Source organism: Morone saxatilis, unplaced genomic scaffold, assembly GCF_004916995.1.
Source record: "Morone saxatilis isolate NCDOM2014 unplaced genomic scaffold, NCSU_SB_2.0 Contig4, whole genome shotgun sequence".
Classification (NCBI taxonomy): Eukaryota; Metazoa; Chordata; class Actinopteri; family Moronidae; genus Morone; species Morone saxatilis.
In genome coordinates, this window is record NW_023339984.1 from 12,576,652 (window position 1) to 12,582,774 (window position 6,123).

The following is a 6,123-nucleotide window of genomic DNA, read 5'->3' on the forward strand; positions in this document are numbered from 1 at the left end:
TACACAAAATATCTTTTTCATGCGGATCCAGTAGAGATCGAAAAAACATTCGGATGCACGATGAACGCATCAGGTGGATGTGAAGAATCGTGGAATTTGGGTTTATTTCAAGATTAACTTGTCTGCCTGTATCTTTGAGCTGTGTAGTTTCACCTCAAGAGCATCAAGTCTGTTCAGTTTTTTAAGAGCAGAAACTATTATCATTTCAACTTACTAGAAAACACTATATTCACTTTAACTCAGCCCCAGAGGTGTGACAATAAACCTGTTTTTAATAGACTATCAGTAATGTATTGCCATTTTACTGAACCTGCTTCAATCACTGTTTCTGATTCAGGTACAAATAATTTTTTTGTTTTTATAAGTCACTTAAAATAGAAGAATATTTGAAATCACACCAATGAAAAATTATCTTGTCAGTTTACCACAAATAAGAGAGACTGAAATTAGTTTTTCTTTTTAAATGTTATCTTCTAATGTCTACATTTTCCCCATGATCACAATATTGTGTGGATTCCTTTGCTATTTTATACTTTTAGATTTACATAGAAACCATCAGTGTGTTTTCTAAGAAAACCTACTTACTGATGAGCCCTTAAAGTCCAACAGAAACTACTTTACTTGCATTTATCTTCCTCTGCAGAGTCTTCGCTTCAAATATGCACATTTTCTTTTCCTGAGTAACCACGGCTGTTTGAAAATAAAGGAATATTTGATGTGAATAATGGCATTCAAAGCTTATAAAGGATTATATTTATATTTATATATACAGATTTTAGGTTCCTCTTAGAAATTCCAGTTACAAAATGGCTTTCATGATTGAAATCTGTGGGGTGTTTGGTGAACAACTATGGGCTTCATGAGCAATAAATAACAACAAACCTTTACCTAGACTCCATTAAAACAGCATGTAACAGTGGAACAGGACTCTTTCCACTACTGGGATCAGGAGAGAGCAGGCTAACCGGCCTGTATGTGGAGGAAAGAAGACGTTTTAACTGTTCAAAGACCCGCTTCCCTTTAAAGCCACATTATATAGATTATTATAAATATTTAGGGACATAATAGCAATATCAGTGTGCTGTGCTGCATGACTGTCCTATTATGATAAAGAAAATAAATCAAAGTTTAATTTAAAACTTTATTTACATTACTGATAAGGTTAAAAAATAAGAGCTGCAGCTTTAAAAGAGAAGTTAACTCTCTGGCTCATTTTTATAAATAACCTTTAATAACTATTGCTGTTTAAAATGCTGCAACACTGAATATCATTAATCAGCAACACTGACTTTTTGCTTTTGTATTTTTTATTTTTTCACATTTGACATGGAAAGATGATTATTGGTTGTTTGAATAAGGTTTTGGGAGAGGCATAAGCATGAATAACTGCCTCAATCAAGAGGAAAAGTTCTTTGCAAAGTCTGCAGATCCTTTCCTCTCCTGTGGGACACAACCAGCACCGCTGCTGCTGCAACATTATTACACTGCAGGATCGAAAAACAACCTTTTTTATTGTTATTATTTATTGTTTTTTAAGCGCCTGTAACATTTCTAGAAGAGGTACGAAAAAAGGAATAAATATTTTTTAATTTCGTCGTTTATTTGTTTTTTCCCCCCCACTCTTGCTCAGTTATTATTTCTTTTACTGAGTGTGGTTTTATTTTAACAATTGTTTGTCGTTCTGAAAAATGCTTTAAATGTATGATGTGGGAGGAAACATGTTTGCAGTCTGTTTATTGGGCTACAAACAGTTTGGTTATTGTTAGTAGTGTTGGAGGCAGTGTGCAGTGTTAGTAGGATTCATAAACAGTAAACAGACATCAACTATGAGCTTGTTACACCGCGTGTTGGTTTGTATTGGAAATAAATAATGTTCAACTTTGAGCTCTGCAGGTGGTTAAATGAGAGAAAATATTCACATTCATTTATTTAATTAAACTATAAACTGCAGTTTAAATAACAAATACAATATTTTATGTGACTTTAAAGTGTTACTTGTTTACCATAATTACACAGTTTTACTTTGCTTTAATTTGTTCAGTTACTTTCTTTATGTTTATCTATGATATGATATTTTTTAGTTGATGTTGATGTTGATGTTTTTCAGCAGCTTTTAGACGGAAGACTCCACTGACTCAATAAATACAAACTGAATAGGCTCATTATTATTATTATTATACTCAGATGTAGCCTATACGCGAAAAAAAAAACAGGGTCAAGTTTTTATTAGCACTTAGTAGCTACTAAACAATAATATATAATAATAATAATATATTTCTAAAATGCCCTAAATTTCGTTCAAATTAAGTGCAGCTTTGCACGATGGTCCTGTCGAAGTACGGGCATTTTATTTTTTGCCATTTCTTTGAACGAAATGATAGATTCTGTAGGTTTTTATGTTTCCTTTTTTGTCCTGTGTAATTTGTTAAAATTGCGCCTCATATTGTGCCATATTATTTCACCTTATTCCAGTTATCTTACCTTCACTGCAGCCTGTAAACAAAAGTTGAGTAAAGTTATTGACCTCCTGAGAGTCAGAGGAACAAGCACCAAGACTGAAAATATAAATGCAGTATGTGTATTATTAATATAAACTTAAAGAGGTTAAATTCTGACTGAGAATGCATCATGAAGACGAGGCCAGCCCTTTAAGGTGCATAACAAACCTCCAATAAATGGTGCGTAAAGCTCGTTGTCCGTCACGCTCCTGCGTACATTTCACATTCATCCCCCGCCACATTTTCTCCCCTCCTCCTTCCAAAGGTTTTATTTCAACAAAAGCTCCATAAATGCAACTGATTTTCTCTCCAGTATCCCCATAAAAGACGTCGGCGCGTCTGCGTCCAGTTTTACGCAGCATCTTTACGGCTTTCTTTCTGGGTACAGCGCGTTTCCAACAACTTATTTTAATGATCACACATTCAGGTGTTCATATGTGATATGCGCTCCGCTATTAAAAATATATACACACAACAGTTTTCGTGGCATTTGCACTATTGCTGCTTATTCTAATGGCTTGGGAAATCATAAATAGATGCATTAGTTGTGATACAATAGAAGTTCTACCGTGTTTAAGATAAACTCTGGTTGTTTTAACCATTATTTTATAAAAAAAATGAAGTATAAAGTATTGCATCTTTACATAAAATCCCAGTTTCATGCGGCCAAATGTTTGCCATTCCTGCACAGATTTGTCTGGATCTTGTGTGGGATGTGTGAACTCTGAGTGGCCCGGTGCCCTCGCGCTGACCTCTGGGATTACAGTAATCTCTGTTGATTGATCTGATTGATCAGATTCATCTCCACGAGGCCGCAATCCAGCCGCACACGGGGGCACGCAGATGAGGCAGTCGGTGCGTGGTGCAAATAAACATTATTTTCCTTCCCCTTTTTGGCTTGCAGGCATTTACAGGCAGAGAGGGGGATCTGAAGGTTTTTAAATCCGTTAGAGGCATCAGTATCATGTGCCAGGACATCTGTAGTAATGTAGTGTAAGGGGGATTTTGAGTATAGCAGAAATATGATTCAAATAAAATTGGGTTTTGATTTGATCATCATGTAAAAAAACAAATCAAGGACCCAGATTTTCACCCCTGATTGCATTGGTTTCAAGCTGAAAGTGCATTCAGATCATCATTAAATTACACAATAATCAAATTATTCTCCTCAAGGCAAAGAGAGAACTGACATAACTTTTCAAAAGTATTGAAATTTGGTTATTCATTTTTCCTACTGATGAATTAATTAAAAAAGAACATGACATGGACGATTAATGAGAAGTGATAAATGTGCTTAATAAAACTGAAGTTGAAATAAAGTGACAGTCAAATGATGTTAAACTGAGCTGTCTCAAGTTAAAGTCCTGCTTTTAAAATGTCATTCAGGTACAGACTATTAACAGCATAATAAAGTATCAAAAGCACTCATAATGCAGAATTACCTTTTTTAAACTGTTGTACAACAAACTTATTGATGCATCAACATGTAAACACCATTGTTTACATGTTGCAGCTGGTTGAGATGAAGCTTATTTTAACAATATTTCACTGCTGGGTAATTTAATCTGTCAACAATGCACATCTTGTTTTGTGAAATTATACCAGTGGTATAGATCAATATGTGTAATTTAACACTTCAAACAACATTTAACTGGCTGTTAATTAAATAATTTTATGCCATATACCTCATGTTATTTTTCTTTCTTTAATAACTACCATATTCTGATCTTGTCCCATATTTATGTGTGTGAAGAACAAACAGAAACTGATGAAAAACAGATAAAAAAAGTACAAAAAGGTACAATAGAAGAAGTAAAAAAGCAGCAGAAAATGGAAATACTATTTACAATGCTTTACACACTATATATTCTATCTATCTAACTCTATCTAATCTATTCTAATCTCTATTACCTCTATCCTAACTCTATCTTATCTATCCTATATCATCAATCTATCTATCTAGTCTATCTAATATTACTTAAGCATGTCACTGTACCATTGGTAGCATTCAGGGGTCAACCAAAGAAAGACTAATTAAAGGTACTTGTGGCACATACCTTTTGGCAGCCAAAGCGAGCGCCACAAATGTTTTTTTTTTTTTTTTTTAAAAACCTTAACTACATAATAAAACCGGATGACACAAAAATGTCTCCCTAATAACGGCCAAAAAGCACTGAATATCAAGGAATTATGAGCATCTTCAGGAAAAGTCTAAACGTGATAAAAGAAAAACATCTTCCTTTATTGGGGGGTTTTTAATTGTGCATCGGCTAAATCCCAGAGAAGAGAGAGAAGGAGAGAAGAGAGAGAGAGAGACAGGGGAAAACACGGAGAGGTAAGAGGTAAGTAATAAGTGCTTGTAGTCGCGGTTATCTTGTGCTGGTGCGTGTTTGTGTGTCGGGCCATCACAGCATCGGCACAAACTCCAGTCCCCATCTTCGTCTCCTGCTATGGCAGGCGATCTCGATTGACAGTTTCTATTCATCTCGGTTGAGATTAGGACCCAGCAGAAAGAGGTAAACGACCCATGGCTGTCAGCCAGTAATTACCCTCGGATAAAAAAATACAAAAAAACACCCACACACGCAAAACTATAATTATATAGACTCCCGCCTCAAAAAACCCATTTTTATTTTCTCTCCTGTCTCTCTTCTGTTTCCCTGCAGTGCTTTTCAAAGATGTTTCACCTGTAAAAGAGAAATTCCCAACCCAGTGATTTCAGTTTTTCGACCCGAAAGTTATCTGCACAATCACCAACAGAACCTGCGCGGACTGCACCCATCAAAACATCACAAAGCCCCTGGCAGATGACAAAGTGGGTGCTTCACTTTTGGGTGAGAACTCGCCTCCTGGCATATATAACAGGAAATACTGTGAAATGAGCTGCTTGTTTTCATCTGGCGGCGGGGATTCGCACCAATAACCAACTCGCTTTATTTCTCATTTTTCCCATGCATGCTCGCTAATTATTGATTAAACAGCTCATTGAGCGGCGAGGGGGTTTTCCTGCAGGCTGCCAGCAACATTTTCATAAAACATAGCACATTGAGGCAGTTGTGTGTTTGGGGTGAAGAGAGAGGAGTGAGGGGGCAGGTGTGGTCAAAATAAGAAAGAACACTGTTGAATCCAAGTGAGGTTTAGATCTTATTATTATCAGGCCTTTAGATCATTCGCTGAAGTTGTAATGTGATTTGAGGATGCGTTACTACTGCACAGGGTGTCACCCAGTTGTAGCAGTTGATAGATCCATTTTTTTAGATGGATAAACAGTGGGGCATTTTTTATGGGGGCTGATGTGTTTTGAATTGAGATCATTTTTCCGATTGACTCCAAAAACGGACAAATTCTGATTAAAAAAAGCACTACTTTTGTGTTTTATCATATCTGTTGCATTTATACCTCAGGTTGACTTCTGAAACATGTAGAATTTTCAGGTCTTCAAAGCATATTTCATTATATTATATGCAACAGTACATTCAGCATCAAAAAAATATTTTATTCGACCCTCAAAGGGGGCAATTTCTGCGGGCCGCGAAACCAACTAGCCTAACAAACAATTCATTCTATACAACACCAAAACAAGACATAGTTACAAAACGACACTGCAAGATCACCATCAAGGTCA